A 13,921-nucleotide genomic window follows, 5' to 3' on the forward strand; every position below is an offset into this window, starting at 1 on the left:
GTTTTATTAACCATCAAAATATATTTTTTTCATAAGCTGTGAAGGATAAATACGAGGTAACTCCCCGGTCTTTATTTCCACACATTTCAAGGTGCTTGGCCAGGAATGAATCGGATTTAGCTATAAATTCTAATGCAGAATAAATGTGGGCTTTCCTTTTTTGATGGTTTTGTATAGCTCTAGAGCCATGCAACTAATCGCAGAATCCTTTTAAAAATATCTTTAAAAATAATACAAAAAAGCAAAACATTTTTCCAGGAAAAAGAGAATAAATCAATCAATGTCTTTTTTGTTTCGCCGTTTTTTAATTTAATCTTTAAAAAGTTCAATGAACAGCATCTCTGAACATCTGTTGAATACTTACCTCTTTTTGACCCTGAAAAATCTTGCTCTGCTATATTTTGTTCTGGAATCATATTTTTGTGAGTATAAAATTCTATTACTCTTTTCCTGTCCGTTGGATCAGACGAGAGATCGTCTTCCTCGCCAGAATTACTAGTGCGATTTTCAATCTGACATGCTATTTCCTTTTGCGAACATAAGGGGATGAAGCTGCACTAGTGCTAGAATTTTTAGTTGCCACAGTGGGTTGAGAATCACTCAGGGTAGAAACTTTGTTCTTGAAAGGGTTGGTTGGGTTTTCTGCTCCTCTGTTTCCTTACAAACTGCGAAAAACTTAAATAGCTTGGAAACTTTTTCTAAAGCAGATTTTTCTAGTTTTTCCTTTTCTGAAAACCACTTTCGTATTTTCTTTCCATGTTTCAGAATGTGATTACTAAGATAATTAAAAGATAAAAATTATTTTCAAAAGAGAGTTAAACTGACGATCCGGACGGTCTGTATGGGCCCCTACCGCTTGGGGATCTAGGGAACTGCACCACGGTTAATGCAGCCCTGCTTATATCCTTCATACGGATGTGCAAAAATAAAAATTTGAACAACAGGCAAATTTGAAAATAGTTCTTACTACTTTTAGAATAGGAACGTGAAGTATATTTTGCAAAATTAAATTACCAACATATTTTTATACCGTTTAATACCAGTATATTACCGACATGTTTCTATACCGTTCAATACCTGTGTAAATACATATTTTACGTTATATCGAGTGTATGTTTTATTCCGTAACAACATTTAGTGTAAAGAACTGGTGAAGCAAAAGAGGAATTACTAGCATTCTATACACATTACCATTGGGTCTCAAACAGTAATTAGTGGAATTATTTGCAGTATTTATAGTATTCTTGTTTATATTTTTGTGGGACTAATATTTCATTGAGGAACTGTAGCCAATAAAATCATAGCCCTACAAATACTTTGTTGAGAAAATAATTTATAAATATGTTTATTTCAAACTCCAGGGTTAAAAGTTTAACATTTTATAAATGATTTCTTTATCTCTCAAATGATGTATCTTTTAAAATAAAATACTTGTATATTTTCTAGACTTACAGAACAGAAGGAATAACGATAAATGTTAATGATGGTATTTCGAACCATCATATTATTTACATCTTCGGTCCAAACGTATACAAATGGTTATCGTATCGGACTGAGGATCTGATAGTATTTTGTTCGAGAGGTAATTCTTCCAAAGACGTTTCAGACATTTGCACGTTATAAAGTAACAGTTAATCTCGAAGGATTCTGCTGAATAATATCTTCCTTTTTTTCCACAGTTTAACATGACAGATGGTCATTCATGAAGTAGATGGGTCTTTTGCATGAGGTTTCGTTCTTGTGAACATTGGCTAAAAAAAAGATCTTATATCAGGGAGTGGGTACCGATCCCTATGTAGGAATGAGTCCGGTTGAAATTGGCGACCTGTACATTTTGTATGACAACGCGTAAGCCAGAAAGTTGGAAAAACCAGGCTAAAGGGATAGAGACGAAAATCCCTTTACTAATTAAGTACAAAACTGCTTCTAAAATTCGGCTAATCTTTCTTGACGTTTAGAAAATGGGCCGCAAAAACATCGATTGTCTTCTTCTCCGTCAGCTGTAACTTCCGTCCTACACACCTAAACACTTCATTAAACTCTAGGATAGAAAGTGCCTTTTCATACCTAGAGTCCCAAGTAATCCACGATAGGTTAGTTACAGCCCAAAATATATGTAATGATACAGTTTGTTTAATATTGCCCAATACGCATATCAAGCAATAGATGGCGCGACCTGTGATGCTAATCGTAAAAGGTTTGTTTGTAGTTAAGCGCAAAGCAACGCAAAGTGCTATCTGTTTCTAGCCTTGAAACTTCGTAGACATGCCACTGTATCATTGAGAGGTATCGTAAAAAGAGCAGAAACTAGTAAAAATTTTTTATTCTAAAATTGTTGAGATTTAGGATTTAGTAAAAGATCAGAAACTAGAGAGCATTTGGGATGGGAGGAAAATCAGCAATACTCATTCCTGCATTCCACCATCTAGCTTATATATGCCCCAACTGGGAGAAGGACAAGTGCCGGTAAAGGACAACTGCCACCTTTTTTATGGTTAACTTTTGATTAGGTATGTCATAGGCACCAAACTAGCTTTGATATAAACAAGAACAAGAACAACAAAAGACAATATTAAAAGTGAGTTATACAATTTACGTATATGGTATTATATAACATTATATGTAATTATATATAAAAATATGTCTGGATATGGTTAACCAGGTCAAAAGATCGGAGTAATCCAGATCTTTTTGCCGTCCCACCGACATTTGTCCTAGACTCGCATCCACCATGTGTGTGTGGGGTGTATAAATGGTGGAATACCGGAATGGTTAATGCAGATTTTCCTCATATTCCAAATGCTCTCTAGTATCTGATATTTTCCCATCCCTACGTACCAACAGTTGTTATGGTAACTCTAGCTTGTCCAAATAAGATAGATCGACCCATGTCGTTCGTTATATCGATCTCAACAGTCTCAAAATTTTGTTTATAAATGGGTCTGTAATGAGGGTTTCTAAATGTTTCAGTGATCATATATCTATCCTGACTTTTAACTTGAACAATCCATATCAGTGGTACATATGCATCACCAACAATACTAGGTTTCACAATATCTGTGCAGACATAGAGTGAATCATGCATACGATCAAGTATATGAATGAACAAAAACCCTATAAGCCGAGCGCTTTCGAAAGGTGGACCTTTCTTCTTCAGGGGCAAACTGGGAATATATATATATAAAGGGAGTTCAGTGACGTCATGAAGGTCGTTTGGTTTTCCAGGAAGTGTTTAGACTATTTCTCCATGTACTGTTGTAAGCATCTAATTTCTGGTAGAATGTAGCCGATGGCGAGAGTGTATGTGAAAAAGTGTTGGATATATTTTACTTTTGAAATGGCTAAATATATGTATCTTTAAAACTAGACTTAAGTGTTTAAGTAAAATAAAGGTGACACCTGGAGACTGATTGAAAACTATATGTTATTCTAATCAATTTATAAAAAAATAGGCATGAAAAATTATCTTAAATAAATAATAAGTTTTAGGAAATTCAGCGTTCACATTACATGAAAAAATAAGCAAAGAGTAAAAATTATTTTTCTGACAAACATGAAACCAATGAACGGAGATCACTGATTCCAGGATCTAGATTAATTCCGAAAGGCTGAACAGTGTTTAGATTAGCAATCCAATAAGCTTCTTTTATTTCTCTATTAGTTTTAGTTTTTAATCCTGTTTCAATGCCTGAGACAGTAACATCGTTAATGAAATGACCGAGTTAGTTAAAGTGTTGAGCAACAAGGAGATCTTTTTCGGTGTTAATAGAATATTTTAGATTGTTGAAACGTTCTCTAAGAGTTATTTGTGTATGCCCTACATATTGGTGATTGCATTTTTTGACAGTGTATAAGGTACACTTTTGTGTGAATAAGGATATATTTTAGAGTTCTGCTTTTTCGGAAAGAGACAACGGGAACTTCAGGAAATATTTGTTTAAGAGGATTGTTGAGCTGTAGGAGATGAAAATGTTTTTTTCTGAATTTGTGAAACGTTTCTGAATTTAAACTGATAGGTAATAATAAAAGGGATTCCATTTGAACGTTTAGTATTGCTCTAATTTAGGATGTTTTTCTGCTGAGCGTTGTTAGTCTTTTCAATTTGTCTGTCGGTTTCGGTATCTTTATATCCTCTTTGTTTTACATATTTAGTGTATTCTCTGTAATCTGTTTCTCTGAAAGTATTTTCTTTATTCTAAGAGCTTTACTATAGGTAATGTTTCGTTTAGTGTGAGAGGGGTGACAGTTTTTATAGTGAAGGTATTGTGGTCTATCTGTGTGTAAAATACCGTCTTTTAGAAAAACAGTGACTCAAGAAAGTTGATCTGGGTAGGCGAGTAATCACAGGTAAATTTGATTGTTATTACTCATTCGATTACACCATCATTCCCAGTTTGCTCCTGAAGAGAAAGATCCATCTTTCTAAAGCGCTCGGGTTATAGGGTTTTTATTCATTTTTATCAATACTTCTTGAACCTACGTGTTTTTCTAACATCATCAAGTATATGAAGATATAGTGGGCTCTGTTATCATGCAATTATTATAAAATTCCAGTAGTAAAGGATCAAGTGTTATAGCGGCTTTGTCTCGTAAATTGTAAATAATTTGTCTGTCTATTCATACATGTACCCTTTCTTAAATTGATGCTTCACTTTTGTAATGTTCGATCACCTGGTGGGTGATTTGTAAAGTTTTTTCCACACTACAGACTGATTACAGTGATTAATGTCCATTGGTCTAGTTTTAATGCTGTGATGATACGATTGATTACTGACCAGAATTTTCAGTAGAGTGATATACTTTTAAGTTCTACGATGAGTAAACTAATGCCACACTTTAGTTTTAAGAGTGTGAATAAATCTTTCTATTATTGACGCTTTTGTTTCATTATGTGTACTAAAGAAGTGAATGTCTTGTTCCTTGAGATAGCATTGAAACAGAGAATTAATAAATTCTGTTTCAGCATTGGTTGGGTGGTTTACAAGGTTTTTGACCCTGTTTTAAAATTTACTCAAAAGTTTTGACGAGTGTTGCACCTATCTTATTCTTGAGTTGAACAACTCATTCATATTTAGAAAACACGTCAATACAAGTGAGTAAATAAACAGATTGTTATATTGACTTAGATTAGAGATATCCACCAAATAAGCCTTTCATTGTTCAACAATCCCTGAAACAATTACTCGGCTTCTTGAAAATTTATATCTTACTGGTTTGTGTAGAGCAGGGGTTCCCAAACTTTTTAGAATCGCGACCCACTATTCATGACCACAGCTTATGGCGACCCACTCAAATGTACTGGGCAAAAACATATGTCAGCGTTGTACCGGTTTTATCAGTTGATTGCAGAATTTTAACATTTGATTGCAGAATCTGAACAATGGATTGTAGATTTCTATCATTTGAATGCAGATATCTAACTTTTGATTATCGATATATATAGTTTTTTTATTTCTAGATATCCTTTGTAAGTAGATATCTAACCTTTGGTTACAGAATTTTAACTTTTGATTGACATAGCATAGGTGTAGGAGCCGGGAGCGCATTATATCTACGTATAATGTCATCGTAAAAAGGAAATCAATTTTCACCTATTCATACAGTACTTTAGCTATAGTACCGGTTTTATCAGTTGATTGCAGAATTTTAACTTTTGATTATAGATATCTATAGTTTTTTTATATTTCTAGGTATCCTTTGATTAAATTGAGAGCATGATCAACCCTGATTCGTTAAGCTCGTCAAAACAACATACTGCTTGATACTACAACAGCCTGGCAATGAAAGCCCGAGTCTTGAACTATCTCGACAGACAGCGTTTAATCGAAGCTAATGCGTAATTCTAGTATAACTTTTTACGACCCACCAGTGGGTCATGACCCATAGTTTGGGAAACGCTGGTCTAAAACGTATTTTAGGAATTTTTTCATTAAATAATACAATTTTGTACAAATAATTGAATGTTATGCTACTGTTTACAAAAATAAAATCTGAAATCCAATAAATAATGAGTTCTCTATCATTTTTTCAATTCACAAATGATTTTGCCCTCACAATAAAACAAAATGGCCACGGCAAGTATCGGGTTAAAGGGTTATGATTTTGTATATATCACATTTTTTGAAATCATAGTTCAAGAGTTGCCTCTTTGATTATCTTATTTTCTTATAACACGAATTATTGTATTAAGTCCTAGTTAAATTGTTTTATCTTGATGTGATTATACGTGATTCTTTGTTAAAGAGTTTGTATTTTTAAGTGGCTTGTAAGTATTTTTGGGAAGAAAGTTAACACGCTCCTCGACCATGTCATGAATTGCAGTGGGTTGATTTTAAAGATATTTTTAATTGTTGGCCTGTAGACAGACCTGAGAGAGAAGAGAAAAAAATGTGGTATGTGAGCATATAATATGTTTTTTCTTCAAAAACTAGAATAAAGTAATGTTAATTGCTACCTTCTGGACTACGTGTTGCCGCCATGAAATGTAGAAATTTTCAATGATTTTGATTACTTGGTTCTACAATGCCATGGTGGCATCACGTGGTCCAGAAGGTAGTAGTTAACATTACCTTGTTCTAGTTGTTTAATTTCTTTCTTCTCTTTAGTAGGTGACGTCTTCTTTTCTCACAAGGATATTTCAGTATTTTAAGAAGCTAACAGATTAAATGGTTTGGCACTGAAATATTCTTTGCTGACAGATTAATGATACTGATACGACAGCGGAAGTCACGTGACGCTGATGAGTTTCTCGAACGATCAAAGAAGTCCGAGTTAGTATATAAGCCTGGCAGAAAAGCCAGCATATATGAATGAAGAGAGAGCAGAAGTCACCTTGAGTTCCGTGTAATTTATGATTCTGTTAGTTTCGAGCTAGTGAGCCGTAAAAGTGTGTGTTATGCACTCGTCGAGAGCGAAATTATCGAGATTGTGAATCACTGTGATTTATAGCGTGTATCATAGAAATTGTTAAGTTTAAAGTGACGAGAAACGTACTGGTTTTCGAGTTTCTGTGTACTAAAAGTTGTATCGAGGAAGAATAAACTAGTTTAATGAAGAAAGGACTTGTATCGCTGAAGATCCCGGGATAGAATTTCTACCGGAAACAAACAAACAAGCAGATACGTAAGAATACTGATTGAAGGCAAAAGCTGACAAATGCTGTTAGGGAACAAATGTCACAAAGTGACGTCATCCATTGGATAAAGAAAGCAAGTTTATGTGCTAATTTCGAGCGAGCCTTCTTAGTTAAGTTGCCTGTTAGACGATCGTTGAGGAGGACTTACTTTTTTGGTTTGTTTTGGAATTTTTCGCAAAGCTACTCAAAGGCTATCTGTACTAGCTGTCCCTAATTTAGAAGTGATAGACTAGAAGAAAGACATCTATACAACATCACCCACCACCAACTCTTGGACTACTTTTTTACCAACGAATAGTGGTTTGACGTCATATTATAATGCTCCCACAGCTGAAAGGGCAAGCATGATCTGTGACGGGATTCGAGCCCGCGATCCGAAGAGTCGAGTCTAGTTACTTTGTTGGAAATCGATGTGTTTCGTTCAATATAGCAATGAATCTCGAGAGCTTTGTTTGTGTGTTTCTTTCAGAGCAAAGCCACATTGGGCTGTCTGCTGTGTCCATCGCGAGCAATTGAACTCCGGATTTTTGTGTTGTAAGTCTGTGATTTACCACTGTCCCATCGGGGGACGAATCTTGAGAGAAAGAGAGCTGTAGTCACAATATAGTTGATAGGCACTATCCAAACGTTTGCGTTAGTACGCGCACAGCGTTTTCTGTATTTTTGTGCAATAAAGATTTCGGCCATTCTTTTAAATTTGTCCAGTCTTTTTGTTCTACGCTTAAAAAAGAAAACTCAGCGTAATTCTCTCATACAGAACTGTCTTTAATTTCCAAGTGGATCTGCTGTCATCTGCAAGATTATTTATCTCACTTTTGTTGAAAAATCGGGTTACCTGAGAATACCACTCTGTTACAAAATATGAAAGTTATGGTCTAACGAAATTTCTATGACATATATCGTACTATAGCTTTTCCTTAGCCAATATTCTATTTATTTTACTGTACCAATATGTTTATTTGTATGTGCGTGTTTTTTAAATATATTTATATATTTTTATTTTGTGGCTTATTTATGTCGAACAAAATAAGTTGTATGACGTGTCAAGCATGGCAGAAGTTCAGGAATCCGCTATTATCGATGTCGAAGTAGGATTATGAGTTATTAATAATAATATTATTTTATCTCTAAGGCTGAATGGCAAACTGTGTGATTGTATTTGACTTCACTTGGTCTTATATTTTACAACAAGGTTTCATCAAATTTCTTGCGTCAACATAACTAAAACAGTATATTGTTAGGGCAATATTAATATTACTACTACTAGTACTGCTCTGTTGCTAGTAGTAAAAGTAATAAAATTTTAGTGTACTTAAAAACTAATTACAAATCAAAAAAGTGTATTAACTCTCTGTACATATCACTAGATAAGCTACACTTAGTATACTGTTCACAGTTTTGGTCTTCCTATCTAACAAAAGATATTAACTTATTGGAAAGTATTCATAGTAGGGTTGTTATGAAGATCCTGGAGATGGAAAAGTTATATTATAGGGATAGGTTAAGATCTCTTATTTTCTCTTGAGAAAAAAAAAGAGAGTAAAAGATAGTCTTTTTTGGAGTGTATAAGGTTATTCAGCCACAACTTGGGGGTTAAATATAAAGACCTTGATTTTTTCATGTTGTATTCTGAAGACAACAGGACACAAGTTTAAGATTTGTAAGACAGTTTCATTTTTCTACCAAAAAACAAAGGAACACCACCTGACAGTGGAATAAGTTGTCATCAGCAGTAGTTGCTACCAGCACTTTATGGGGGTTTAAGAGAGGAATATAGATTATTTCATGAAAAATAATAGATGAAATTAAACTTTTACTTATTTTTTGTGGATGGGTGTACAGGAACAGCCTTGAGGGACTGATGATTCAAATATGTTTTCAGTGGTTTTTTTTTTGTTGTTGTTAATTTCTGGGTTAAGAAAGAAATAAGCTGGGTTATAGTACTGTGTGTTGCAGATAACTTAGTGAACACAACTAAAAAAAAAGCACACCAGAAATGGCATCTCCATGTACAATTCTAAAATTTAATATATGTAGAAAAATAAAAGGATGTATAGACTTGCACGCTGATATACTTTTTCAAGAACATATTAAAAAGAAGTGTACACTACAATATTATATAATCTAATTTCTAAGTTTTTAAGTGATTTTGTTATTGATCTGAATAGCCTTTTGGACAGCTATACTTGTATATAGTACTAAGGTGCTGGGAAAAGCTGGTTATTTAGTGACTACATGTAGGCCACTGTTATTAAAAAGTGTAAAGTTATGCACTTGTTGTATAGTATATGGTAATGTGGAAAGGAATTGCTTCTTCTGTGAGAGTATCATTGGTGTTGTGAGAGGTACGGAAAGAGAATTAGAATATGATTTTTGATCACACTATAAAACTTTCTTCTGTGTTTAGTTGTGGTTAACAAAATTTTGGATTATATTTATGTTGAATTTAAAAGCAAGAAGGCTATTGTAACCTTTTATAAAACTGTGGTGAGGTTTCCTTTAAAACACCATGATAGCTTTGGACTTAGTTTTATGGGGAACATGGAAAAACCTAGTAGTGATTTGACTTGATTGTTACCAGACTGGGTAAGCTTCCTGTATGTGGCATGTTTGGTGGAATAAAAGGTGATAAAAAGGCAAACTTGAATATTATAGATGTAAGTGTTCAGATTTAATCTTGATCTCTAGCCAGGTTATTTATTGGTAGATTATAAACTTGTAGAATAAAACTGATTGACGATATGGTGTGTTTTCCTACTTTACATTTGTTTAAAGATTTGTAATAGGAGTTTATGTAAAATTTTCTAGAGCTATATTTGATTTGAGTCAGATACTTATTTTTTGTTTTTTTCATCTTAGTGTAGGAGTGACTTCAGTTGACTAGATTGCCAACTGTTGTTATTGTCATTCTAATGCTCCTTGTATGAATAAAGATATCTGTATTATAGAGCTTTACTATTTTCTATCAAGTTATGACAATGCATCATGATAGCGATAAATAAAGTGGTAAAATGTTTAGTTTTGGTGTTTTGTTGAGTTTTTCGTTTGTGTTCATGCCTTTGCTTATCTTATATTTAACCCTTATTGGATTCCATCAACAAATATACATTACATACATGTACTGGGAATTTAATGCAAAATATCTTGACTGTTTTGATATCATTACAGTGTACACTAGAGCTGGGTAATTAGCTTGATTAATCAATAACCTGTCAGCATTAATTACATTTATTTGTATCACATAAATTAATCAAAATTGTGATTAAATTAATTACAGTCATAAAAAATAATGAAGTGATGTTTCTGATTATTAATGATTTTGATTATTCCAACTATCCAGTAATCAAAATTACAATTCAGTTGATCAATGTCTCAAAAATAATCAACTAATCAAAATTAGTATTTCTGATTTTTCCTATTTTTGTAGCACTATCTTATAATAAAAATTATGATTAAATCATTTATTGTTTCACAAATAATCAACTAATCAAAATTAGTTTTCTAGTCATTCTAACTAGATGGATCGAAAAATTGCCATTATGATTTTTGATTAATTCAACTTTGTCCAAGTTTAACTATTAATATTATGGCTCATGAAAATAATAAATTAATCAAAATTAGTGTTTCTGGTTAATGATATTTTTGACTTTTTCAGTTATCCAAGTAATAAAAATGTTGCCATTATGTTTGTTTGTTAGTTAAGCACAAAGCTACACAATGGATTATTTGTGCTCTGTCGTATGAAAACCAAATTGGTCGTGATACAAGTTTGTTTGTAGTGAGAATAATGGATTAGTTGAATGTAATTGATTAATGAGCTCCTCAATTAATCAGTTAGAAAATTCCACTAATTGCCTAGATCTAGTGTTCACTATTTTGAAACACTGTATAATTTTCTTTCTTTAAGGACAAAGAGAAGCTTCAAGTTTATGATAAGAATTATCTAACATGTAGCTTTTGTCAATTTATTTTTTATGTCACAACTGAGGTATTGCTTATTTTATTTCATGGGATAGAACAATGTGTTTGTATTATCATAACATGGTATTTCATCATATATCACAGAATGAACAAAAACCAAGAAGCAATCAACTGGAACAAACAGAGTTAAAGTTTCAAGGTAAGATGTATTTTTTAACATCCAGCCTGTAGAAACTAATTATTATTAAAAATAAAAGTAATAAAAATGTATATCTCAAAGCTGGAAATGTTGTTAGATTTGTGCATGAATGATATTGTTTAATTATTTTTATAACAAACATAATAAAAATTATAAAGAATTTAAGTTAGAAATGTGACTTTTAGGTGTTTTGTTTATGATAAGAGGTTTGCAAATTAAACAGTTCGTAAGTGTTTAAATAAACTAAAATTTATTTGAGTGGCTTACATAAAAGTGACGTGGTTAGATAGTGAGAGGCAAAATTTTACCTTGTGTTGAACAGCAAATTGTCACGTCATGTTATGTAAGCAAAGAAAATACTAGACAAAGGGTAAAGGTATTTATGATACCTGGTTGTTGCTAGAATGTTATTACCACAATAAAAAATAAATAAATAAACTATATAGGACATGTCAAAACTAGTTTCCATTTAGAATTGGTATTGTTCCATTAGTTTGGATTTAAAGTTTATTGCCACAAGTCTAGGGGAAAAAATGTAGTTTCCATTTTAGCTCATTTCTGCAGCTATAAATTTTAAGATGTTATGGATAGCTACTTGTATTGCAAAATGAATCCTATAGTGAAAAAAAATGAAAGAAAACAGTTAATATGTATGAACTAGAACAACCTTTAACCTGGCCATTCTTATACACGCTGGTTTATATTTTAAGAACCATTAATGAACAGCTTTACAAAATGTAATAAAGGGACGTGTTCTGTATTATTACGCCTAATACAGTTCTTTTATATTATATGTGTATATGTCTTCAAAGCAAAAGATCATCAGTTTAAATAATTTGAAAATATTTTTTGTTGTCTTGGACCACTTACACTAGCTTTTCATCTGTATCTTTGCTTCCCTTCCCTTTTTATTTTTCAAGTTTAATGAAAGTGAAGTTCTGAATAAGTGTGTATTTATTTATTGTATTGAAACTTTGTTTATGTTATAGATAGAAATTGGAGATATTACAAAACAAAAACATCTAAAATGAGGTATAGTTGAACCTTGTATTAGCATGTTAACTATATTTCACTTTAACTGTTTAATTTCACTGTTTGTTAACATCAATTTTTGCAGAAGTAAACTTTTAGTTTACAAAAAAAGAAAAAAAAATTGAGCCTATAGTTCTGTCATATTTAAATAAACTTATTTTTCAAAAGTCATTACATTTCTTCTAGATTTTGAAATATCAAAAGACTTTGAACTTTCTTCTGATGTGTATCAAAATATTTCCCAATCAATGTATTCAGGTGAAGAACAAGATAATGAAGAGGTTAGTAATTCAAAGCAATTATATCAGCTATTTGTGCCAAATAAACCTGTGGATACTAATTACATTTTAAGTTTGTAGTGATTTAAAATGTACAGCAAAAATTGAATAATGTATTCAAAAAGGAATGCACCTTTCAAAACTGCAGCAATGTATTGTTATTATTTGAATTACTCCTAATTTTCTGAGTTAGTATTTTCCATGACTTAATTCATAAAAACTTATAAAATTGAGTCTGGATATAGCCAGATGGGTGAATGTTGAAATGAATAAGACAGCCACAACGTGCCAAGGGGTCTGTTGTTATTTCCTCAAGTGTTATGTCATAATGCCTTGCTTGTTTTGGCTATGCAGTGATCAACACTTGCCATTTGCAGGAACTAACATTAAATCAGAATATCCATATGATTCCATCTTTATATCCCAGTTACATTTACTCTGAAAAGTAGATGATAACAAAAATTATACTATTTGTTTTTGAAAAGCAAAAAACAATTTATTTATGTTGGAAATTTAAATGTACAACATATTCATGGGATGATTAAGTTAATCAGATATGTTATACTTACATATCTTTCACTTCTAAAACATGGTCATAAAGTTTGTTTCTTTGATATCAGACCTTTTGTTTTCTAAGAATGTTCTGAATAATTACTATTAAAGTGATAGACCAAAATCTGTGGATGTATAAATTAAAATTTTAAACTCTTCAGATGTGTGAAAATTTTAGTTATTCAATTGTACAAATGCAGATGTTCATTCTTAGCCTACATATTTTTATGCAGTGTGGCACATCAGTATTTATTCCAATATATACAAGTAATCTAAAATAGAATTACTTTCATAAAACTGAAAAACAAGAAACATATTTGTGATACATGAGCATATCATGAGTTTTCTACCTACTGTAGTGATATAGAAGTTTTTTTTTTGACACTTACTGTTTGTGCTGTCATGCTGGCAACAGGTGGTCCTCAAAGTAGTTAACATTACCTTGTTCTAGTTTCTTCATTCTTTTGTTCTTTTTAGTAGGTGATGTCTTCTCTGCCTGCAAGGATATTTCAATATTGTATAAAGCATCCAGGTTAAATGGGTTGTCACTGGTTGTCAACTTTTGTTTGTTGATTATGATGTTGACTGAAGGTGGTAGCCAACTAATGCTGTCAGGGAAAAAAGGTCATGAGGGGACATGTCCACTGGACAGACAAAAGAGTTTTTTTTTGCTAAATTTGAGCATCCATTTTTAGTTCAGTCTTTTTATTAGACAATCAACATGGTGGGCTTTCTTTTTTGGAGGCCAGCATGTTTGGTTCCTCAGAAATCATTCTCGAGAGGAGGAAGGCTGTGGGACTAATC

General features: G+C 32.4%; 1 long non-coding RNA gene across 1 annotated transcript; it reads left to right on the top strand.

Annotated features, from left to right (window-relative positions):
- The first annotated feature begins 8,142 nt into the window (after positions 1-8,142).
- LOC106470126 lies at positions 8,143-12,564 on the top strand. Its single transcript, XR_001291473.2, has 3 exons — positions 8,143-8,223; positions 11,201-11,255; positions 12,474-12,564. It is a non-coding gene; the product is annotated as an uncharacterized LOC106470126 (long non-coding RNA).
- Positions 12,565-13,921: the final 1,357 nt, after the last annotated feature.

The sequence above is a fragment of the Limulus polyphemus genome, unplaced genomic scaffold, assembly GCF_000517525.1.
Source record: "Limulus polyphemus unplaced genomic scaffold, Limulus_polyphemus-2.1.2 Scaffold3834, whole genome shotgun sequence".
NCBI classification, from domain to species: Eukaryota; Metazoa; Arthropoda; class Merostomata; order Xiphosura; family Limulidae; genus Limulus; species Limulus polyphemus.